The sequence below is a fragment of the Mesoplodon mirus genome, assembly GCF_964341445.2.
Source record: "Mesoplodon mirus genome assembly, chromosome: 2".
Lineage (NCBI taxonomy): Eukaryota > Metazoa > Chordata > Mammalia > Artiodactyla > Ziphiidae > Mesoplodon > Mesoplodon mirus.
This window is the reverse complement of record NC_138977.1, coordinates 46,614,321-46,640,225: the sequence shown is the minus strand read 5'-3', so window position 1 is coordinate 46,640,225 and position 25,905 is coordinate 46,614,321. Positions and strand designations below refer to the sequence as shown.

Below are 25,905 nucleotides of genomic sequence, written 5' to 3'. Positions count from 1 at the left end.
CCTTTGGTCCAGAAATCCCACTTTTAAGTATTTTATAAAACTATACAACCATACAAAAAGTGGTAAGGATTTTCACTACCACATTGTTCATGATCATGAAAAACTGGAAACAAAAGTTCAAAAATTGTAGAATGGTGAAATAAGTTATTGTACATTCGGAATACTATGTAGTCATTTAAAAAAATGTAGATCAATATCCTGTCATAAAGAGATGTTCATATTTTGTGCTATGTGAAAAAGGCAACCTGCTGAAATATAACCTCAATTTGGAAGAAAAAAATTATTTTGTACAGTGAAACATTTTCTAGTTTCTGTATTGATACTTTGGCATCTTGGGGCTTTGCTAACCAGAGAGGGCCCACCTCTCCCAGGGTTAGCTGATTCCTAGAGACAGCAAAGGGCTGCGAGTGCAATTTTCATGTGCAAACCACCCAGCCCAGACCCACATCCGCAACTGCCTCCTTTATTGGCTTTTACACTCAGGGCCACTATTCCCACAGCCCTACCCACCCAAGGCCAGTACCAGACAACTAGGGGCAGCTTCTAGATGATGGAGCCAATGAAATTATTCAAACTAGCCGATTTTAGACCTGTTTAGCCCATTACCCTGTGTCAGCAGACATTCTTCCTCTCAAAAACCACAAAAAGGCTCCTGCACACAGCTTCCCCATCTCTCTCCGCCTGCGACCAACCAACCTCAGTGTTCTCTCCTGTGGCCCTGCATAGCGGCTGTGGTGGACCTCCCTCCTTTCGGGAACTGTGGGTAATCAGCTACCTTTTCAATGGCAATCCTGATCTGTTGGCCTCACCATACCTGAATAAAAATCAAATCTACATAAAACATATAAATACCTAAAAAGTCTTAATGAATATAGAAAGAAGTTATCTCTAGGGGAGAGTGCTAGCTCTGAGTGGGGAGGAGAAGCAATGGATTACACTGTTGACTGGTTCATTTATTATTATTTTAATTTTCTTTTTTTTTTTTTTTGTGGCCATGCTGCACAGTTTGCAGGATCTTAATTGCCCGACCAGGGATTGAACCCGGGCCCCTAGCAGTGGAAGCACAGAGTCTTAACCACTGTGACTGCCAGGGAATTCCCTGTCTGGCTTATTTTTATAATACTATGTTACTTGTGTACTTTAAAAGATAGGGCATTTACAAAAAATCAGCTCTCTCCATCTTCTATATGATCGCCATAGGCCAAGGCTTCTTCTTTTTTATTAAAACAATTCTTTTGGGTTTTTTTTTGCTTTTTTATGTGATAAGAACACTTAATATGAGCTCTATCCTCTTGAAAAATGTAAGTGTATAATACAGTATTGTTAACCGTGAGCACAGTGTTGTACAACAGTTCTCTAAAACCTATTCATCTTGCAGAACTGAAACTTTATACCCCTTGACTAGCAACTTCCCATTTCCCCTTCTTCCTAACCCCTGGATTCTATGACTCTATTTTAGATACCTTACAATGGAGGAAAAATCTTTTCTCGGCCCTTTTAAGGTCACTGGCTGGGTCTGAAAATTAAACTGACAAAGATGGATTAACAGGGGGAAAGTATACGGAAAGTATACAAATTTATTTAATGTAGTTGTACATGACATAGGAGCCTTCATAAGAAAATGAAGATCCAAAGAAACAGTTAGACCTGAGTATTTTATGCTGGATTTGATGAAGAGTGTACCACGGTGGAGGAATATGAGAGGTTCAGGAGGGTGAGGGAATTGTAGTAAAGTGGGGGAAACTTAGCACATGAGCATTTTATGACCTGTTTCAGGGAAGAAGGGCAAGGACGGGAGGAGGGCAGAGTGATCTTCCTGCTTCTGACATTTTTTCAAACTCCTTTAGCTTAAAATATTCAATATGTCAAGGTGTGGTATTTTGGGGTCACATGTCCTAAACCCCATCAACTCACTTAAGTGGAATCATGCAGTATTTTTTCCTCTGTGACTGGCTTATTTCACTTAGCATAATGCCTTCAAGGTGTATCCATGTTGTCACATAGGCAGGATTTCCTTCTTTTTTAAGGCTGGATAATATTCCATTGTATGTACATATCACATTTTCTTTATCCATTAATGTGTCAATGGACATTTAGGTTGTATACACATCTTGCAATCCCTCTGTATTTCTTATCTGTTCTATTATAATGTTAACCTAACTGTTTTTCACTTTTCCATTATCGGCCCCATCCAACTTACTCTCCATACCAGACACAGAGTGAACTTTAAAAAATAAAAATTGCTCATACAGCTATTTCATTTCTGGATATTTTGGAGGAATAAATATCTTGAAAAAACATTCCCACTACAAAACTAGACACGATAAAGAAATATCTTCTTAAATGCATAATGCTTAGCTGAGCTTGCAAGTGAGGAAGTAAAATCAGAGAGAATAAAGGGAGTAAAGGAGAATAGGAAATAGAGAGGAAACTTGGGAGGTAAGGAGGCATTGATGCCATGGTGGTTCTGAGGACATCTGCTAGTCCTAGTAAGCTTGAACCTTTGGTTCTGTGACAATTGCCTTGAGAGGTGGAGGATAAAGGAACAAAGCCTTGGGTACCTACAAGATGAAGAGTTGAAATGTCTCATCAGGGAGCAGGGCTTATCTCTGGGAATTTGTAACCACAGGCTCGCCCTCAAACAATATAAATTGAGGCTTCAATTTATACTACCTGAGTGTTCTAAGAAACCACAAGCTGAGAAATTAACAAACACACATCCTCTCTGGAGGGCACAACATCAACCCAGGCCTTCCGGATTTCCAGAGGAACAAAAGTTTACAATCCAAAATTACAAAACACCACAGAAACCTTCAAGAGGGAGAGGCAGAAAATCAAATAGTAAAATCAGACACCCAAGGACTTGATGATGGAATTTAGAAGCAGAATATAAAGTAAGTATATGGGTTAAGAAGCTTAACAAAAGATATCAAAGCAAGGGACAAAATGTTATCAAAAAAAGATCCTGGAAGGTTTGAAAAAGTAGACCATCTAAATAGACCATCTAAAATAAAAAATTTGGGAATTCCCTGGTGGTCCAGTGGTTAGGACTCAGCGCTTCCACTGCTGGGGGCCCAGGTTCAATCTCTGGTCGGGGAACTAAGATATTGCAAGCCACAAGGCACAGACAAAAAAAAAAAAAAACAAAATTAAATTAAAAATTTAAACTCAATATTAAAAAAATAAGTTCATTGAAAAAAAATCTGACTTACAGGAAAAAAATCTTTTAAATTACCTGGAATATATCATTGAGAGAGAAATCCACTCCTCTCATTTTTCCCCCCAAAACACTAGAAGGACTAAGAGACAAAAAGGATAGAAGGTGTAACATACATACTTAGAGTTCAGGAGAAAAGACAAGAGGATGTAGGAAAACAGTTCTTATAGAGATGATAACTGAGTATTCTCCATTGAATAAAAGACATAAATTTGAAATTTGGAGAGCACAACAAATCCCAAACAGGATAAATATACAGAATCTGCATCTAGACACATAAGAGTCAAACCACGAGGCACAACTTACAAAGATCTTAAAAGCCACCAGAAATTTAGATTACCTAAATCACATTCCTGCTTAAAAGCCCTCAATGGCTTCCCTTTGCCTGGTTAAACTTAGGGTATTCTCCAAATTCTAATCCAAAGATCATGGTATATTTTCAAGAAAAGAAGAAAGGAATGTGACTAATGAGTAGAAATTTCTAGTCTCAATTGCAGTGTGCCTTGTAAGAAAGGTAAAACTACTTTTGATATTTGATTTTTAAAAGGGCATTGGATGATGGAACCTTTTTTTTTTTTTTTTTTTTTTGGCCACACCGTGCAGCATGCGGGATCTTAGTTCACTGACCAGGGATCGAACCCGAGCCCCCTGCAGTGGAAGCTTGGAGTCTCAACCACTGGACCACCATGGAAGTCCCCGGATAATGGAAATTTAACAATGCTGACCCAACACAATCTGATAAGAAACATGAATATTCTGGTCCACTAGAGAGGTGTGCAGTATGGTGGGGCAGGGATGATCTGTCCCGAGCTAACATTTTCCTCTAGACATTCCATTTTCCAAATTTGTTCCACTGGTACACTGACACAAGAACATACAATCAAAACTCTTTTGTTCATGCTTTTAACCTTTCTGACTCCATCCTCAAAGAAGTTTCTGTCATGTTTGTATGAAAAATATCAAATTCTACAAAGCAGTTGTGCACTCCTTTGAATCCTGACAGTTAATAACATATCGTGTATGAGAGCTGCTTCCTCAGGACAGCTGTTCAGAACCATACAACTTCAGGGATAAGAAATAGGGAGAATACCACACTGAGAATCTTGGGAAAAAAATTTAATCTCCTTTCCAACATCTCTTTCAGCATTTTGTTAACTAACTATAAGTGACAATCAGAAATAATTTGGCTTCATATTGCTTTCAAAAAGCAGTAAGAAAGTAGCTACTTAAGAAAAAAAGAAGTAGCTACTTAGAATAAAGGTCTAACAGTTTTTTCAATTAGAAACATTATTAAAAATTGAGTACAGCAGAAACTAACACAACATTGTAAAGCAAGTATACTCCAATAAAGATAAAAAAATAAAAAAATATATATAAATTGAGAATTCCATCACATAGAAATACATGACCAAAGGTCAGACTAACAAACATTCAAACAGGCTCTATTCAAACAACAGTTCTCCATTTCTTTTAGAAGAAGCTTTTTTCTCAGACTTGTGAAACTGGATAATGGAACCCCAATTTATTTTATTTTATTTTTTTTTTGCGGTACGCGGGCCTCTCACTGCTGTGGCCTCTCCCGTTGCGGAGCACAGGCTCCGGACGCGCAGGCTCAGAGGCCATGGCCCACGGGCCCAGGCGCTCTGCGGAATGTGGGATCGTCCCAGACTGGGGCACGAACCTGTGTCCCCTGCATTGGCAGGCGGACTCTCAACCACTGCGCCACCAGGGAAGCCCTGGAACCCCAATTTAAAATGGTTTCGGGGAACTTCCCTGGTGGCACAGTGGTTAAGAATCCGCCTGCCAATGCAGGGGACATGGGTTCGAGCCCTGGTCCGGGAAGATCCCACATGCCGCGGAGCAACTAAGCCCGTGCGCCACAACTACTGAGCCTGCACTCTAGAGCCTGAAAGCCACAACTACTGAAGCCCACACGCCTACAGCCCGTGCTCTGCAACAAGAGAAGCCACGACAATGAGAAGCCCGCACACTGCAACGAAGAGTAGCCCCCGATCGCTGCAACTAGAGAAAGCCCGTGTGCAGCAACGAAGACCCAACACAGTCAAATATAATAAATAAATTTATTTTTAAAATAAAATGGAGTCAGGAAATCATGAAGGAAGAGCTCTCACACCTCCTCTCAACTTACACAGCCAGCAGAAAGATTTCCACATTCCTCAGTAACAGCAAACTGCCAACCACTTGAAACCAATGTCAAACCACCACAAGCCCAAACTCTCGTTCTCCTCCAATGGACTTCTGTTCTAAACAACACTCCCCAATTTCCTCCCAGATTCTAATAAAAGCTAACCTCCACTTTGTCTCCTCGGACTTGCTTATGGTTCACCATAGTTCGCTGGCCCCAAATTGCAATTCTTCTGCTATTCCCAAATAAGCTCATCTTTGCTTAATAAGAACCACTGTTAAATTTGTTTCAGGTTGACATTATATGGTGTCAGAGATAGGATTCGACTCAACTGAACGCCTGAGGAACTAACAATCCTTGGAACTGTGTGTAGTACCCACTTGAGCCCCTGTAATCTCTGCTTCTGTTAGGGAACCACTGACTAAAACCACCCGCCCTGGCCAGGCACCACAGTAACCAGCTGCATGAGTTATTTTAAACAGGAGGTCCTGGTAAGGAATGCAAAACTAACAAGCTACCACCAACTGGTAGAATTCAGGAAAGGTCAAAAGGAGAGAGGAGAATCCAGTCCATATGTCCTATCAACCTCCCAGAATCCTTCTCACTGTAATCCATCTTTGCTGAGTGATGCACATGCCACCAGGAAGGACCCTGAGTCAGTGATTGGCCAGAGACAACCCAGAAACTAACCCCATTCCCATAAAACCCAAGACTGTGAGCCACGTGGCAGTTCTCCTGGGTTCCCTTACCCTGCTGCTCACCACCCATGCACCCCTTCCCCATAAAGTCTCTTGCTTTGTCAGCATGTGTGTCTCCTCAAACAATTCATTTCTGAGTGTTAGACAAGGGCCCGCTCTCGTGCCCTGGAAGGGGTCCCCCTTCCTGCAACACTTCCATGAGTCATCTTCTTCCTTTCAGCTAAATAAGTATGCTCTTGGATTTGAGCTCCCTCCTTTTGGTCCAGCCCTCCAAATTTATTCAGAGTGTTTTCATAAAGGCATCGTCCTCTTTGATGAATACTCAGTTTTCTTCTACAGTGTCTCTGTTTTTGAGCTATGGGATCCCAGTCCTCTAAAGACTCTTAGGTTGGTTCTCTTTCTGGGATCCTGGCCAGTTTTATGTTTAAAAACTACAGTCCTTGCTCCTGCTCATTTTTTAAAACATCTTTATTGGAGTATAATTGCTTTACAGTGTTGTTAGTTTCTGCTGTATAACAAAGTGAATCAGCTATACGTATACATATATCCCCAAATCCTCTCCCTCTTGCACCTCCCTCCCACTCTCCCTCTCCTAACCCTCTAGGTGGTCACAAAGCACCGAGCTGATCTCCCTGTGCCACGCAGCTACTTTCCACTAGCTGTCTATTTTACATTTGGTAGTGTATATATGTCAGTGATACTCTCTGACTTCGTCTGAGCTTACCCTTCCCTCTCCCCATGTCCTCAAGTCCATTCTCTACAACTGTGTCTTTATTCCTCTCCTCCTCCTAGGTTCATTAGAACCATTTTTTTTTTTAGATTCCATATGTATAGGTTAGCATACGATGTTTGTTTTTCTCTTACTTCACTCTGTATGACAGATTCTACGTCCATCCACCTCACTACAAATAATTGTGTTTCTTTTCATGGCTAATATTCCATTATATATATGTGCCTCATCTTCTTTATCCATTCATGTGTTGATGGACACTTAGGTTGCTTCCATGTCCTGGCTATTGTAAATAGAGCTGCAATGAACATTGTGGTACATGACTCTTTCTGAATTATGGTTTTCTCAGGGTATATGCCCAGTAGTGGCATTGCTGGCTCATACGGTAGTTCTATTTTTAATTTTTTAAGGAACCTCCATACTATTCTCCATAGTGACTGTACCAATTTACATTCCCACCAACGCTGCAAGAGGGTTCCCTTTTCTCCACACCCTCTCCACCATTTATTGTTTGTAGATTTTTTGATGATGGCCATTCTGACTGGTGTGAGATGAAACCTCATTGTAGTTTTGATTTGCATTTCTCTCATGATTGGTGATGTTGAGCATCTTTTCATGTGTTTGTTGGCCATCTGTATATCTTCTTTGGAGAAATGTCTATTTAGGTCTTCTGCCCATTTTTGGATTGGGTTGTATGTTTTTTTGATATTGAGCTGCATGAGCTGCTTGTATATTTTGGAGATTAATCCTTTGTCAGTTGCTTCGTTTGCAAATATTGTCTCCCATTCTGAGGGTTGTCTTTTCGTCTTGTTTATGGTTTCCTTTGCTGTGCAAAAGCTTTTAAGTTTCATTAGGTCCCATTTGTTTATTTTTGTTCTTATTTCCATTTCTCTGGGAGGTGGGTCAAAAAGGATCTTGCTGTGATTTATGTCATAGAGTGTTCAGCCTATGTTTTCCTCTAAGAGTTTTACAGAGTCTGCCCTTACATTTAGGTCTTTAATCCATTTTCAGCTTATTTTTGTGTATGGTGTTAGGAAGTGTTCTACTTTCATTCTTTTATATGTAGCTGTCCAGTTTTCCCAGCACCACTTATTAAAGAGGCTGTCTTTTCTCCATTGTATGTTCTTGCCTCCGTTATCAAAGATAAGGTGACCATATGTGCGTGGGTTTATCTCTGGGCTTTCTATCCTGTTCCATTGACCTATATTTCTGTTTTTGTGCCAGTATCATATTGTCTTGATTACTGTAGCTCTGTAGTAATATCTGAGGTCCAGGAGTCTGATTCCTCCAGCTCCACTTTTCTTTCTCAAGATTGTTTGGCTATTCGGGGTCTTTTGTGTTTCCATACAAATTGTGCAATTTTTTGTTCTAGTTCTGGGAAAAACGCCGTTTGTAGTTTCATAGGGATTGCATTGAATCTGTAGATGGCTTTGGATAGTATAGTCATTTTCACAATGTTGATTCTTCCAATCCAAGAACATGGTATATCTCTCCATCTGTTTGTATAATCTTTGATTTCTTTCATCAGTGTCTTATAGTTTTCTGCATACAGTTTTTTTTGTCTCCTTAGGTAGGTTTATTCCTAGGTATTTTATCTCTTTGTTGCAATGGTAAATGGGAGTGTTTCCTTAATTTCTCTTTCAGATTTTTCATCATTAGTGTATAGGAATGCAAGAGATTTCTGTACATTAATTTTGTACCCTGCTACTTTACCAAATTCATTGATTAGCTCTAGTAGTTTTCTGGTAGCATCTTTAGGATTCTCCATGTATAGTATCATGTCATCTGCAAACAGTGACAGTTTTCCTTCTTTTCCGATTTGGATTCCTTTTTATTTCTTTTTCTTCTCTGATTGCTGTGGCTAAAACTTCCAAAGCTATGTTGAATAACAGTGGTGAGACTGGGTACCCTTGTCTTGTTCCTGATCTTAGAGGAAATGGTTTCAGTTTTTCACCATTGAGGACAATGTTGGCTGTGGGTTTGTCATATATGGACTATATTATGTTGAGGTAGGTTCCCTCTATGCCCACTTTCTGGAGAGTTTTATCATAAATGGGTGTTGAATTTTGTTGAAAGCTTTTTCTGCATCTATTGAGATGATCATATGGTTTTTCTCCTTCAATTTGTTAATATCATTTATCACATTGATTGATTTGCATATACTGAAGAATCCTTGCATCCCTGGGATAAACCCCACTTGATCATGCTGTATGATCCTTTAATGTGCTGTTGGATTCTGTTTGCTAGTATTTTGTTGAGGATTTTTGCATCTATCTTCATCAGTGTTATTGGCTTGTAGTTCTCCTTCTTTGTGACATCTTTGTCTTTGGTATCAGGGTGATGGTGGCCTCATAGAATGAGTTTGGGAGTCTTCCCCCCTCTGCTCTGTTTTGGAAGAGTTTGAGAAGGATAAGTGTTAGGTCTTCTCTAATTGTTTGATAGAATTCGCCTGTGAAGCCATCTGTTCCTGGACTTTTGTTTGTTGGAAGATCTTAATCAGAGTTTCAATTTCAGTGCTTGTGATTGGTCTGTTTATATTTTCTATTTCTTCCTAGTTCAGTCTTGGAAGGTGGTGCTTTCCTAAGAATTTGTCCATTTCTTCCAGGTTGTCCATTTTATTGGCATATAGTTGCTTGCAGTAATCTCTCATGATTCTTTGTATTTCTGCAGTGTCAGTTCTACTTCTCCTTTTTCATTTCTCATTTTGTTGATTTGAGTCTCCTCCCTTTTTTTCTTGGTGAGTCTGGCTAATGGTTTATCAATTTTGTTTATCTTCTCAAAGAACCAGCTTTTAGTTTTATTGATCTCTGCTATTGTTTCCTTCATTTCTTTTTCATTTATTTCTGATCTTATCTTTATGATTTCTTTCCCTCTGCTACCTTTGGGGTTTTTTGTTCTTCTTTCTCTAATTGCTTTAGGTGTAAGGTTAGGTTGTTTATTTGAGATGTTTCTTGTTTCTTGAGGTAGGATTGTATTGCTATAAAGTTCTTAGAACTGCTTGTACTGCATGCCATAGGTTTTGGTCATCGTGTTTTCATTGCCATTTGTTTCTAGGTATTTTAAAATTTCCTCTTTGATTTCTTCAGTGACCTCTTGGTTATTTAGTAGTGTACTGTATAGCCTCCATGAGTTTGTATTTTTTACAGATTTTTTCCTGTAATTGATATCTAGTCTCATAGCGTTGTGGCTGGAAAAGATACTTGATACAATTTCAATTTTCTTATATTTACCAAGGCTTGATTTGTGACCCAAGATATGATCTATCCTGGAGAATGTTCCATGAGCACTTGAGAAAAATGTGTATTCTGTTGTTTTTGGATGGAATGCCCTAATAATATCAATTAAGTCCATCTTGTTTAATGTGTAACTTAAAGCTTGTGTTTCCTTATTTATATTCATTTTGGATGATCTGTCCATTGGTGAAAGTGGGGTGTTAAAGTCCCCTACTATTATTTCTTTTTTGTGGTACACGGGCCTCTCACTGCTGTGGCCTCTCCCATTGCAGAGCACAGGCTCCGGATGCGCAGGCTCAGCAGCCATGGCTCACGGGCCCAGCCGCTCCGTGGCATGTGGGATCCTCCCGGACTGGAGCACGAACCCATGTCCCCTGCATCGGCAGGCGGACTCTCAACCACTGCGCCACCAGGGAAGCCCCCTACTATTATTGTGTTACTGTCAATTTCCCCTTTTATGGCTGTTAGCATTTGCCTTATGTATTCACGTGCTCCTATGTTGGATGCATAAATATTTCAAATTATTATATCTTCTTCTTGGAATGTTCCCTTGATTATGTAGTGTCCTTCTTTGTCTCTTGTAATAGTCTTTGTTTTAAAGTCTATTTTGTCTGATATGAGAATGGCTACTCCAGCTTTCTTTTGATTTCCATTTAGATGGAATATCTTTTTCCATCCCCTCAATTTCAGTCTGTATGTGTACCTAGGTCTGAAGTGGGTCTCTTGTAGACAGCATATGTACGGGTCTTCTTTTTGTATCCATTCGGCCAGTCTATGTCTTTTGGTTGGAGCATTTAATCCATTTACATTTAAGATAATTATCAATATGTATGTTCTTATTACTATTTTCTTAATTGTGTTGGGTTTGTTTTTGTAGGTCTTTCCTTCTCTTGTGTTTCCTGCCTAGAGAAGTTCCTTTAGCATTTATTGTAAAGCTGGTTTGGTGGTGCTGAATTCTCTTAACTTTTGCTTATCTGTTAAGGTTTTAATTTCTCCATTGAATCTGAATCAGATCCTTGCTGGATCATCTTGGTTGTAGATTTTTCCCTTTGATCACTTTAAATATGTCCTGCCACTCCCTTCTGTCTTGCAGAGTTTCTGCTGAAAAATCAGCTGTTAACCTTATGGGGATTCCCTCCTATGTTATTTGTTCCTTTTCCCTTGCTGCTTTTAATATTTTTTCTTTGTATTTAATTTTTGATAGTTTGATTAATATGTGTCTCGGCATGTTTCTCTTTGGGTTTAACCTGTGTAGTACTCTCTGTGCTTCGTGGACTTGATTGACTATTTCCTTTCCCATGTTAGGGAAGGTTTCAACTATAATCTCTTCAAATATTTTCTCAGGCCCTTTCTTTTTCTCTTCTTCTTCTGGGACCCCTATAATTCAAATGTTGGTGTGTTTAACATTGTCCCAGAAGTCTCTGAGACTGTTTTCAATTCTTTTCATTCTTTTTTCTTTATTATGCTCCCTGGACGTTATTTCCACCATTTTTTCTTCCAGCTCACTTATCTGTTCTTCTGCCTCAGTTATTGTTATTGATTCCTTCTAGAGTATTTTTAAGTTCAGTAATCATGTTGTTCATCACTGTTTGCTCTTTAGTTCTTCTAGATCCTTGTTAAATGTTTCTTGTATTTTCTCCATTCTGTTTCCGAAATCTTGGATCATCTATACTATCATTACTCTGAATTCTTTTTCAGGTAGGTTACCTATTTCGTTTTTATTTATTTGGTCTTGTAGGTTTTTGCCTTGCTCCTTCGTCCGTAACATACTTTTTTTTTTTTTGATGGGTGGTGCTGTATTCCTGTCTTACTGGTTGTTTGGCCTGAGACGTCCAGCACTGGAGCCTGCAGGCAGTTGGATAGAACTGTGTCTTGGTGCTGAGATGAGGACCTCCGGGAGGCCTCACTCTGATCGATATTCCCTGGGGTCTGAGGTTCTCTGTTAGTCCAGCGTTTTGGACTTGGAGCTCCCACCACAGGAGCTCAGTCCCGCCCTCCGGCCTGGGAACCAAGATGCCACAAGCTTCGTGGAGTTGTTAAAGAAAAAAAAAAAAAAAAGAAGAAAGAAAAAATGGGGGGCTTCCCTGGTGGCGCAGTGGTTAAGAATCCTCTTGCTAATGGAGGGGACATGGGTTTGAGCCCTCGTCCGGGAAGATCCCACATGCTGCGGAGCAACTAAGTCCGTGCGCCACAACTACTGAGCCTGCACTCTAGAGCCCACGAGCCACAACTACTGAGCCTGCGTGCTGCAACTACTGAAGCCTGCGTGCCTAGAGCCCATGCTCTGCAACAGGAGAAGCCACCACAATGAGAAGCCCATGCACCACAACAAAGAGTACCTCCCCTCGCCGCAACTAGAGAAAGCCGACGCACAGCAACGAAGACGCAATGCAGCCAAAAATAAATAATTTTTTTTAAAAAGAGAAAAAAAAGCAGTACAATATCAAAGAATAAAAAACAAAATAAAATTAGAAAGATAAAAAATATATTAGGAAAAATGGAACTGTAAATGAAACAACTGCAACAAGGTAAAATAAAACCACATCAGAAAAAAAGAAAAAAAAGTGGGGGGGGGGGCAAGGGCAACAAGCCAAAAGGAGAGATCCCTAACAAAATATAAAGAATAAAATAAAATTAGAAAAATACAAGATTTATTAGGAAAAATAAAAATATAAAAGAATCAAAAACAATGAATCAACAAGGTAAAACAGAACCCCAATCTACAAGAGGAAAAAAGAAAAGAAAAAAAAAAAGCCTTGGCTATGGGGGTGGAACTTAGGCAGGGCTGGGGTTTAGGGTGGGGCAGGACCTAGGCGGGTGGGGGGTGATGTGAAAGCATGGTGGTGCAGGGGGCCTCTGCTTAGGACCTGCGTGGAAGGGGAGAGGCAGCACGTGGAAAGGAGGGCCTCTGGAGTGTGGAGTTCCAGAGTTTGGAGGTAGGGCCCTGGGTGAGGGTGTGTGGGTGGGGTTTAGGCCCAGCTGGTTGGAGGGGGTCTCAGAGGGGTCTCCGAGTGTAAAGCAAAGGCCCTGGTGGCGTAGGGGCGGGGTTTGGGCTCTGCACAGCAGGAGGGAGGCTCCGAGGGCAGAGGGTTAGGCCCCGGAGCCCAACAGGCTCCCCAGTGCCTAAGTAGACAAGGAACGCACTGGCCCTGTTCCCTTCCATTCCTTCACGCTCCTCCTCCCCCATTGTCTCCCCCAGGGTCTCCTCTGTCGCCGCTGGACCCCTAACCATGGGTGGGTCCCACTGGGTATAGGAACTTCTCTCCTTCTCCAGCCACCCCTCAGGGGTGCTGGTCCCAGAGGTCTGGCCTTTACTTTTGCTCCCCCTTCCCCCCTCCCACTCCCTCAGGACCCATGCTGCTGGAGGGGGCCTAGGTGGGCAGAGGATCAGGCCCGGGATCTCAACAGGTTCCTGGGTGTCCACGTAGGCAGGGGAAACCTGGCCACACACCCCCTTTGACCCTCTGCCCTCCCAATGGTTCCCCAATTTCCCCCTTCGGGTGTGGGACCTCTTCCCCTCCCCCAGCCGCCCCTCAGGGGCGCTAGTCCTGTCCCGCCTCCACTTCTCCTCCCCCCTCACTCCCCCCATGCCCCACGTCCTACTAGGTCCCTGGGGGTTCCTCCTGTCCCCTTAGGTGTCCGTGGTCCCCCACCAGTGCCTCGTAGGTGCCCTAGTTGTGAGGAGACATGAATTCCGCGTCCTCCTAGTACACCATCTTGACCCTCATGCTCATTTTTAACTAAATGGGCCAGCCTAACCAAAGATCGTTTAGAACTTCAGTGGCCATTGTGGGGAACTTTTGACCTCCCCAAACCTGTTTTTCTCAGAACTAAAACAGAAGACCATGGCTCTAAAGCACAATAAAGTGAATGGGATGCCTATTTTAAATGGTACCTCAAGGCTTCCAAGTGCAATCAGGACTCTAAAGCTGCCTCTTTACAAAATACTACTTATGATTGAGGCAAATAAAAAATTAAAAGAATGTAAAAAAAGCATCAGAGGCCTCTTCTCCCCTTTCACTTCCTGTGCTAACTTCTCCTTTCCCTACTGTGCCTGTTCTTTCCTCTTTGTATCCTCCTCTTTTTCATTTCAACCCTATCATTGAACTTCCCTTGTTCTCTGAACCTCTCCCTACTTCCTCCTCATCTCAACCCATTAAAACCTGCACCTTTAAAAATCAAACCCTCCTAGGATCCTAATGCTAAGCTCCTAATTTCCTATGTTCCCTGAACTAAGACTGAACTACAAACCATAGTCAAAGGTTTTCTTAAAGTTACTGAAGCTCCTCATAAATTCACTGAGGAATTTAATATAATTGTCCAGACTTTTCAACCTGGTTTCTCAGACTTAATATCAACTAGTCCACATGCTTTTTGGCAAAGGTGGAACCCAACATTGGATGAAAACTGCTAATTGGTCACGTCTTGAAAAATCTCTAGAATAACAAATGGGAGATTAACCCCCTGCCCTATTTTGTGATCAGGCTCAGGCAATTGCTAAGGGACTCTACTTAGCAATCCCTAGAGTTTCCTGAAAGCTGTTGATTGGAACAAAATTCAGGCCTGCATTTAAAAACCCAATGAGGTCCCATTGGTTTGTTTTTATTTTCATTACCCTAGGAGGTGGGTCAAAAAAGATCTTGCTGAAATTTATGTCAAAGAGTGTTCTGCCTATGTTTTCCTCTAAGAGTTTTATAGTGTCTGGCCTTATATTCAGGTCTTTAATCCATTTTGAGTTTATTTTTGTGTATGGTATTATGGAGTGTTCTAATGTCATTCTTTTACATGAAGCTGTCCAGTTTTCTCAGCACCACTTATTGAAGAGGCTGTCTTTTCTCCATTGTATATTCTTGCCTCCTTTGTCATAGATTAGGTGACCATAGGTGCGTGGGTTTCTCTCTAAATGTCCATTAACAGAGGAATGGAGGGACTTCCCTGGTGGCGCAGTGGTTAAGGATCCACTTGCCAAGGCAGGGGACATGGCTTCAATCCCTGGTCCAGGAAGATCCCACATGCCACAGAGCAGCTAAGCCCATGTGCCACAACTACTGAGCATGCATTCTAGAGCCCGAAAGCCACAACTACTGAGACCACGCAGTTCAACTACTGAAGCCTGTGCACCTAGAGCCTGTGCTCCACAACAAGAGAAGCCCCCACAACGAGAAGCCCACACACCATGACAAAGACTAGCCCCCACTCTCCACAACTAGAGAAAGCCCACACACAGCAATGAAGACCCAATGCAGCTAAAAATATAAATTAAAAAAAAAAACAGAGGAAAGGATAAAGGAGATGTGGTACATATACACAATGGAATATTACTCAGTCATAAAAAGGAACAAAATTGGGTCATTTGTAGAGACGTGGATGGATTTAGAGATTGTTATACAGAGTGAAGTAAGTCAGAAAGAGAAAAACAAATATTGTATATTAATGTGTATGTGTGGAATCTAGAAAAATGGTATAGGTGATCCTATTTGCAAAGCAGAAATAGAGACACAGACAGAGAAAACAAATGTATGGATACCAAGGGGAAAAAGGGGGGGTGGGAGGAATTGGGAGATTGGGATTGACACATATACACAATTGATACTATGCATAAAAAAGATAACTGATGAGAACATACTGCATAGCACAAGGAACTCTATCTACTCAATGTACTGTGCTGACCTGAATGGGAAGGAAGTCCAAAAGGGAGGGGATATATGTATATGTATGGCTGATTCATTTTGCTGTACATTAGAAACTAACACAACATTGTAAAGAAACTATACTCCAATAAAAATAAAAAAAATAAAAAAATGAACCCATGCATGACTATTATAGTCAACTCCAGATTATTTTTAAGGAAAATTCTGGTCTCCCCATGGATGTCGAATCCACATGGGTGGGCTTTAACTCTACGTTCATTAATGAGCTAAACTGAGACCTCTCTCTTTTGGCAAAGAGAATTAGAATAAGATGGGAAACTATGTTCGTAATGGACTTGGTTAATTTAGCAAACCGGCTAACCCACACCCACACAAAGTACTAGGTATAAAATAAGCTACAAGGATATATTGTACAACATGGGTAATATAGCCAGTATTTTATAATAACTATAAATGGCGTATAACCTTTAAAAATTGTGAATCACTATGTTATACACCTAAAACGTATACAATGTTGTAAATCAACTATAACTTAATTAAAAAATAAAATAGGGGCTTCCCTGGTGGCGCAGTGGTTGAGAGTCCGCCTGCCAATGCAGGCGACATGGGTTCGCGCCCCGGTCCGGGAAGATCCCACATGCCGCGGAGCAGCTAGGCCCGTGAGCCATGACCTCTGAGCCTGCGTGTCCGGAGCCTGTGGTCTGCAACGGGAGAGGCCACAACAGTGAGAGGCCCGCGTACCGCAAAAGAATAAATAAATAAATAAAATAAAATAAAGTGATGGCCAAAAAACACCCCCAAATTGTTCCCTCAAAGCCTTTCCTCAGAATTAATCAATACCCTACAAATAAAGAGTGCTTACAGGGAATCAGACCAATAACAGAGGATTATAAAGCCCAGTGGTTTATAATCCCTTGTATCAGTCCCTGCAATACCCTTATTTCACCTACCAGGAAACCCAATGGCCACAGATAAATTTGTCCAAGACCTCCATACTGTAAACAATACTGTCATCCCTCTTCACCTTGTTGTTCCCAAACCTCACACCTTATCATCTCCCATCCCTACTGAAAGTAAGCTTTTCACTGTGATTGCTTTGTGTAGTGCCTTCTTTAGCATCCCCGTGGATAAGGCCCATCAATATCTCTTTGCCTTTAATTGGGAAGGACAACAATACATCTGAACAGTAATGCCCCAAGGTTTAACTAAAAGTCCTTCTTGTTTCTCACAAACCCTAAAAGCTTATTTAGATGATGTAAAATTTCCTAGAGGTTCTAAACTATTACAATATGTAGATGATTTGCTTCTCTGCTCCCCTTCCCAGGCCTCCTCACGGGAAGACAGCATCCATCTACTAAAGCTTTTAGCCTCAAAGAGACACAGGGTCTCTAAGGAGAAGTTACAGTTTGTTCAAACTCAAGTCTGCTTTTTAGGACATCTGATTTCAGAACAAGGACTACACATAGATCCAGAAAGGCTCCATGGCATCCTGAATTTCCTAAAGCCCAAAACTAAATGCCAATTACGACGCTTTCTTGGGTTAGCTGGTTATTATCATAACAGGGTTTCATATTTTTCTCTCATGGTTCAGCCTCTATATATATCTTGTTGAAAAACACTAAGCCTGATCCTATTATTTGGGAAGATCACGATCTAGGTTTAAAACCCTGAAGGAAAGCTTAATGAACCTCTGTGCCCTTGGACACTAATTATCAACTCCCCTTTTTCCTCTAGGTCTATGAAAAGGAAGGAAATGCCCTCAGGGTGCTTAGTTAGAAACATGGAGATCACCATCACCAATAGGGTATCACAGTTAGCAGCTAGACCCTGTGGCACAAGGATACCCTCTTGCCTCTGAGTCATTCCTGCCACTGCTCTTTTAGTAAAGGCCGACCAAGAAACACTCAAGGGTTCCTCTCTGACCATCTTTGTTCCTCATGCTGTTGAAAGCCCTTCTGAATTCCAACCATATCCAACATCTTTCAGCAAGACGTCTTACTCCCTATGAAATGCTCCTGTTAACTGCACCCCATATCACTCTTGCTTACTGTAATATCCCTAACCTTGCCACCCTTCTTTGCTCCTCTATGGATGAAACTCCTCATGACTAACTCTGACAGACCATCTCTTGACTCCCTATTATGGCTTGCAAGAAACCCCTTTAACAAATGTTGATTCTTCATGGTTTACTGATGGTTCTTATTTAAAAGATGAAAATGGTGAATATTGTGCTGGATATGCAATTGCAACTTCTTTGGAAGTTATCAAGGCAGCACCTTTGCCTTTGGCTACCTCAGCACAACAGGCTGAATGATACGCTCTTACTCAAGCCTATAGTTCAGCCATGGGCAAAACGGCAAATATTCATACAGACAGTAGAAACACTTTTGGAGTAGCTCACAACTTTGGAATGTTATGGAAGCAGAGAGACTTCCTTACGTCTAACGGGGATAAAACTTAAAATGGCCCATATATTCAAGATTTATTAGATGCCATACTTCTACCAGCCACTCTATTATTAAAGTTCTGGGCATTCTAAACTTGACTCCCCGGAAGCTAAAGAGAACCACCTCACTGATATCTATACTAAAAATGCTTCTCTGGGCTTCCCTGGTGGCGCAGTGGTTGAGAATCCGCCTGCCAATGCAGGGGACACGGGTTCGTGCCCCAGTCCGGGAAGATCCCACATGCCGCGGAGCAACTAGGTCCATGAGCCACAACTACTGAGCCTGCGCGTCTGGAGCCTGTGCTCCACAACAAGAGAGGCCACGACAGTGAGAGGCCTGCTCACCACGATGAAGAGTGGACCCCGCTCGCCCAACTAGAGAAAGCCCTCGCACAGAAATGAAGACCCAACGCACCCAAAAATAAATAAATAAATAAATTTATTTTTAAAAAGAATGCTGCTCTCACAGGAACCAACAACCAAACCTCTGTCATGCTCCAAAAAGATGTTCCCCCAAGTGATAATCTAGACAAGTTGACTAGAGATACCCAACAACTGGCCACAGAAAAGGAAAAACAATATTGGAAATCTAATTACTGTTGGTTTGATAAAAAGAAAGAGCTCTGGTTTGGGCCGAATGACGATCCAGTCCTGCCAGAGACTCTAAAATTCCCATTACTGACTACAGTTGACCCTTGAACAACACAGGATTGAACAGCAAGGGTCCACTTATATGTGGATTTTTTCCAATAAATACATACTACGGTATTACATGATCTGCAGTTGGGCTGATGCAGAATCTCAGATACGGAGGGCCACCTGTAAAGTTATAAGCAGATGTTATAAGCTGTGCAGGGGGATCAATGCCCTCACCCCTGTGTTGTTCAAGAGTCAACTGTACTGTATATGCATTGAATCACTGATCTACTGATAAAATGATAAACTTTATGAATCAATACTGGTGGGAAAATATTAATAAAGACACTAAAAGCACTTTATTTGCCACATGCATCCAAAATACAATGCTGGGGAACCTATCCACACTACCCCACAACTTTAAATTACCCAATAGACCATTTGAGGTTTGGCAACGGATTTCCTACAGCTTCCCCCATCTCATGGATATAAATATGTTTTGGCAATGGTTGTATATTTTCTCACTGAACTGAAGCTTTCCCTCGTAGATGGGCCACTGCCTCTCCTGTGGCTAAAATTCTATTAGAAAAGATTATCCCTGGCTTCCCTGACAGTGCAGTGGTTAAGAATCCGCCTGCCAATGCAGGGGACACGGTTCTAATATACAATAGTTGCTTAGCTGCAGAGCAACTAAACTCGTGCACCACAACTACTGAGCCTGCGCTGTAGAGCCCGCGAGCCACAACTACTGAGCCCAAGTGCCACAACTACTGAAGCCCACGTGCCTGGAGCCCGTGCTCTGAAACAGGAGAAGCCACCGTAATGAGAAGCCTGCACGCCGCAACGAAGAGTAGCCCCTGCTCGCTGCAACCAGAGAAGAGCCTGCGCAGAGCAACAAAGACCCAACACAGCCAAAAATAAAATTAAAGGAAAAAAAAGCCATTAAAAAAAAATTATCCCTACCCAGCGAACCCCACCTCTAACTTTATGGTGACTGGGGAATTCACTTTACCAGCCAGGTGCTTGGACAAGTCTGTGCTGTCTGGCAGTTCTACAACACTTTCCCTGTGCTTACCAGACAAAATCCCAGGGCCAGTCGAACACATGAATGGCACCATTAAGAGTGTATCGGCAAAATTTCTAGAGACTCTTCAAACACCTGGCAAAAGTCACTGCCACTGGTTCTTCTAAATCTTAGGTCTATCTACCCTTTTTGCAACCCATAAATTCTCACGCTTTGAGATAATCAGAGGATTCTCAACGTTGCTAGCTCCTGCTTCTTTTGATCTACAGCTAATAAAAGAGTATATACTTGAATATTTTAAAGACTTAATTGTTTCTGTTGAAAATAACCATGATTTAGTAGAACAATCTTTTCACAGCATGCTCCTGGGAGACAAAGGTCTTCAGCATCATCCCTTACAACCTACAGATTTCATCTCCTGGAAGAGACATCTTCAAAGACATCCCTCCAACCTTGCTGGAAGGGCCCTTATCAACTGTTGTTAACCAGTCCACGTACTGCCAAGATCCAGGAAACAGACTCTCAAATCATGTATCACATCTAAAGAAAGCACCAAACCCTGACTGGACCTGTGTACCATCTGATGACCTAAAAGTAAAGGTTTCAGGAACTGAAACAGATGACAGATAAAGAAGACAGCTTTCCCAAGATGACCAGACCAGGCCTGTATACCTTTTCCCCATTGTTTCTTACCTTATTTCCCCGCTTTCTTTCTTGGAAAGACAATGATCTTCCCTGCACTTCTGAATCTGTTTGCAACAGAGGGAAACATCTGATGGTTGAGTTTGTCACCAGAAACTCAAATCTGTACACAACAGCAGTTAACTCTCTAGTCCATCCCGTGACCAATTTTTCATTTGTCACTAATGCCACTGCTAATTTCACTCCATTTCCCCTCAATGTTAACTCCAGAGTGAAATTTCTGTCAACATCCCTCCCGACGCCGTTTCATCCTGAACACCCCCACTGACTGTATCAATGATGGTACCACTCCCGATAAACTTAAAATTACGCTACTACAATCACCCCACTCACGCCCTTACTTTCACAGTCTTTGTCCCCAAAACACCTTAAAACCAATTACCCTGTGCAATCACGTTAGCGAATGGACTTCTCGGCTTGGAGGAATCCTCTCAGAATGCTCTCAAAACATCACTGACCCCTGGCTGACAAATGGCAATAGCTCCATTCCCACAAATTCACCAATAAACAATGCCACTTAGCTGGAGTCCTTTGTGCTCATCCGGTTTCATCTTCATTTGTGAAGGATGGCATCAGCCCTGGGTTTATAAATGTCTGGATAGTTGGCGAATGGGAGGACAATTCTCGTTAGGATATCTAGTTGTTCCACTATCCATTCATAACCGATCTGAAACCAATCTCTGGGCCAACCCCTTAAGCCCACTTCAAAGAACCTAATGTTAAGTGCCCAACAGGGTCCATGACTCTGGGTCTGTCTCCTTGGCAGATCTTTCCTCCTTTCTTGGTTTGGAGTACACATCAATGAGCACATGATTAGAAATCTATCCATTATCCTAAGTTACACAGCTGATTCCACCCCTAAAGCAACAGCTGCCCAACAACAGGCTTAGATTCTGTCAACTTTAGTAATAGAAGAGCCAGTTTTTTCGCTAGCAAAAGCAAGTTTATTTGGGAATAGCCACAGGAATTACAATTCAGGATATGCAAACTATAGCAGACCATAGACAAATCCAGAAAACAGGAAAGAGGAGTTTGCTTTCATAGGGAAAAGAGGGAGTTGGGATAGACTGTAATAACAAAAGAGTTCACTGCAGGAGGCTAGGGGTCCAAAGTACGGAGGCTTCTCATTGGTTGGGCAGCTACCGGCTGATTGGCTGGGCTGTCATCAGACGGCGAGTTTTCTTCTTCCTGCTGGATAGTAGAGTAGGCAACACCTTCCTGTCTGAGATACAGGTGCATATCTCTTCCTGTTTGGCGTAATCGATGATGCACTGGTCGGGGGACTCCCCCTACAGGTCTGTCTCCGCTCCAATTTTAGCTGAGGTTTCTTTAATTAATACCACAATTCCTTAGCTAAGGTGGTATTAGACAAATTGCCCTTAGCTAACTCCTAGTAGAACAAGGTAGTATATGCTGGCAGCAAGAAAAACTTGCTGCACATTGATAATTTCCTTCGGGGAAGTAGAAACTCAATTACATAAAATCAGGGAACAAGTACACTGATTACAAGTTTCAACTGATTCCCCATGGTCCTTCAATCTTTAGGACAATTATACAAACTGGATTTGTCATATTACTTTTAATTTTGACTTGTATAATCATTTTAAAACTTTGTACCAGAGGAGAGGGGATTAAGAGCACTGCTTAAAGGAGCTCCAGAGATGGGCGGGAGCCGCGGCTATCAGCGGACCCCAGAGACGGGCATGAGACGCTAAGGCTGCTGCTGCCGCCACCAAGAAGCCTGTGTGCGAGCATAGGTCACTATCCACACCTCCCCTCTTGGGAGCCTGTGCAGCCCGCCACTGCCAGGGTCCCAGGATCCAGGGACAACTTCCCCGGGAGAATGCACGGTGCTCCTCAGGCTGGTGCAACGTCACGCTGGCCTCTGCCCCCGCGGGCTCACCCTGCATCCATACCCCTCCCTCCCCCCGGCCTGAGTGAGCCAGAGCCCCCGAAGCAGGTGCTCCTTTAACCCCGTCCTGTCTGAGGGAAGAACAGAGGCCCTCCGGCCACCTACACGCAGAGACGAGGCCAAATCCAAAGCTGAGCCCCGAGAGCTGTGCGAACAAAGAAGAGAAAGGGAAATATCTCCCAGCAGCCTCAGGAGCACCGGATTAAATCTCCACAATCAACTTGATGTACGCTGCATCGGTAGGAATACCTGAATAGACAACGAATCATCCCAAATTGAGGAGGTGGGCTTTGAGAGCAAGATATATTATTTTTTCCCCTTTTCCTCTTTTTGTGAGTGTGTCTGTGTATGCTTCTATGGGAGATTTTGTCTGTATAGCTTTGCTTTCACCATTTGTCCTAGGGTTCTGTCTGTCCGATTTTTGTTTTTCTTTTTTACTTAAAAAATTTATTTTCTTAATAATTATTTTTTATTTTAATAACTTTATTTTCTTTTATCTTACTTTATTTTATCTTCCTTCCGACTTCCCTCCCTCCCTCCTTTCTTTTTCTTTCCTTCTTTCTCTTTCTTTCTTCCTCTCTCTCTTTCTTTGTTTCTTTCTTTTTCTCCCTTTTATTCTGAGCCGTGTGGATGAAAGGCTCTTGGTGCTGCAGCCAGGAGTGAGTGCTGTGCCTCTGAAGTGGGAGAGCCAATTTCAGGACACTGGTCCACAAGAGACCTCACAGCTCCATGTAATATCAAATGGCAAATACTTCCCAGAGATCTCCATCTCAACACCAACACCCAGCTTCACTCAATGACCAGCAAGCTACAGTGCTGGACACCCTATGCAAAACAACTAGCAAGACAGAAACACAACCCCAACCATTAGCAGAGAGGCTGCCTAAAAACATAATTAAGGCCACAGACACCCCAAAACACACCACCAGACATGGACCTGCCCAGCAGAAAGACAAGATCCAGCCTCATCCACCAGAACACAGGCACTAGTCCCCTCCACCAGGAAGCCTACACAACCCACTGAACCAATGTTAGCCACTGGGGACAGACACCAAAAACAATGGGAACTACGAACCTGCAGCCTGCAAAAAGGAGACCCCAAACACAGTAAGATAAGCAAAATGAGAAGACACAAAAACACACAGCAGAAGAAGGAGCAAGATAAAAACCTACCAGGCCTAACAAATGAAGAGGAAATAGGCAGTCTACCTGAAAAAGAATTCAGAATAATGATAGTAAAGATGATCCAAAATCTTGGAAATAGAATAAAGAAAATGCAAGAAACAGTTAACAAGGATCTAGAAGAACTAAAGAGGAAACAAGCAACGATGAACAACACAGTAAATGAAATTAAAAATACTCTAGAAGGGATCAATAGCAGAATAACTCAGGCAGAAGAACGGATAAGTGACCTGGAAGATAAAATAGTGGAAATAACTACTGCAGAGCAGTATAAAGAAAAAAGAATGAAAAGAACAGAGGACAGTCTCAGAGACCTCTGGGACAACATTAAACGCACCAACATTCAAATTATAGGGGTTCCAGAAGAAGAAGAGAAAAAGAAAGGGACTGAAAAAATATTTGAAGAGATTATAGTTGAAAACTTCCCTAATATGGGAAAGGAAATAGTTAATCAAGTCCAGGAAGCACAGAGAGTCCCATACAGGATAAATCCAAGGAGAAACATGCCAAGACACATATTAAACTGTCAAAAATTAAATACAAAGAAAACATATTAAAAGCAGCAAGGGAAAAACGACAAATAACACACAAGGGAATCCCCATCAGGTTAACAGCTGATCTTTGAGCAGAAACTCTGCAAGCCAGAAGGGAGTGGAAGGACATATTTAAAGTAATGAAGGAGAAAAACCTACAACCAAGATTACTCTACCCAGCAAGGATCTCATTCAGATTTGATGGAGAAATTAAAACCTTTACAAAAAAGCAAAAGCTGAGAGTTCAGCACCACCAAACCAGCTTTACAACAAATGCTAAAGGAACTTCTCTAGGCAAGAAACACAACAGAAGGAAAAGACCTACAATAACAAACCCAAAACAATTAAGAAAATGGTAATAGGAACATACATATCGATAATTACCTTAAATGTAAATGGATTAAATGCTCCCACCAAAAGACAGAGACTGGCTGAATGGATACAAAAACAAGACCCATATATATGCTGTCTACAAGAGACCCACTTCAGAGCTAGGGACACATACAGACTGGAAGTGAGGGGATGGAAAAAGATATTCCATGCAAATGGAAATCAAAAGAAAGCTGCAGTAGCCATTCTCATATCAGACAAAACAGACTTTAAAATAAAGGTGATTACAAGAGACAAAGAATGACACTACATAATGATCAAGGGAGCATTCCAAGAAGAAGATATAACAATTGTAAATATTTATGCATCCAACATAGGAGCACCTCAATACATAAGGCAAATGCTAACAGCCATAAAAGGGGAAATTGACAGTAACACATTCATGGTAGGGGACTTTAACACCTCACTTTCACCAATGGACAGATCATCCAAAATGAAAATAAGGAAACACAAGCTTTAAATGATACATTAAACAAGATGGACTTAATTGATATTTATAGGACATTCTATCCAAAAGCAACAGAATACACATTTTTCTCAAGTGTTCATGGAACATTCTCAAGGATAGATCATATCTTGGGTCACAAATCAAGCCTTCGTAAATTTAAGAAAATTGAAATTGTATCAAGTATCTTTTCTGACCACAATGCGATGAGACTAGATATCAATTACAGGAAAAGATCTGTAAAAAATACAAACACATGGACCCTAAACAATACACTACTTAATAACGAAGTGATCACTGAAGAAATCAAAGAGGAAATCAAAAAATACCTAGAAACAAATGACAATGGAGACACGACGACCCAAAACCTATGGGATGCAGCAAAAGCAGTTCTAAGAGGGAAGTTTATAGCAATACAATCCTACCTTAAGAAACAGGAAACATCTCAAATAAACAACCTAACCTTGAGCCTAAAGCAATTAAAGAAGAACAAAAAACCCCCAAAGTTAGCAGAAGGAAAGAAATCATAAAGATCAGATCAGAAATAAATGAAAAACAAATGAAGGAAACAATAGCAAAGATCAATAAGACTAAAAGCTGGTTCTTTGAGAAGATAAACAAAATTGATAAACCATTAGCCAGACTCATCAAGAAAAAAAGGGAGAAGATTCAGATCAATAGAATTAGAAATGAAAAAGGAGAAGTAACAACTGACACTGCAGAAATACAAAGGTTCATGAGAGATTACTACAAGCGACTCTGTGCCAATAAAATGGACAACCTGGAAGAAATGGACAAATTCTTAGAAATGCACAACCTGCCAAGACTGAATCAGGAAGAAATAGAAAATATGAACAGACCAATCACAAGCACTGAAATTGAAACTGTGATAAAAAATCTTCCAACAAACAGAAGCCCAGGACCAGATGGCTTCACAGGGGAATTCTATCAAACATTTAG

The 25,905-nt window shown here is 41.5% G+C and overlaps 1 protein-coding gene across 4 annotated transcripts in view; it reads right to left on the bottom strand.

Annotated features, from left to right (window-relative positions):
- NAAA (N-acylethanolamine acid amidase) overlaps window positions 1-25,905 on the bottom strand; it is a 67,600-nt gene that overhangs the window by 16,158 nt on the left and 25,537 nt on the right. The window contains exon 11 of one of the 4 annotated variants that reach the window (XM_082611430.1): window positions 21,411-21,671. The exons of 1 other annotated variant lie outside the window; for it this stretch is intronic. The gene's annotated coding sequence lies outside the window, so the exon portion shown is untranslated. Of the gene's footprint in view, window positions 1-21,410; window positions 21,675-22,425; window positions 22,645-25,905 lie in introns of those variants that run through there. 2 more of the 4 variants (XM_082611428.1, XM_082611429.1) reach the window with 2 other exon arrangements.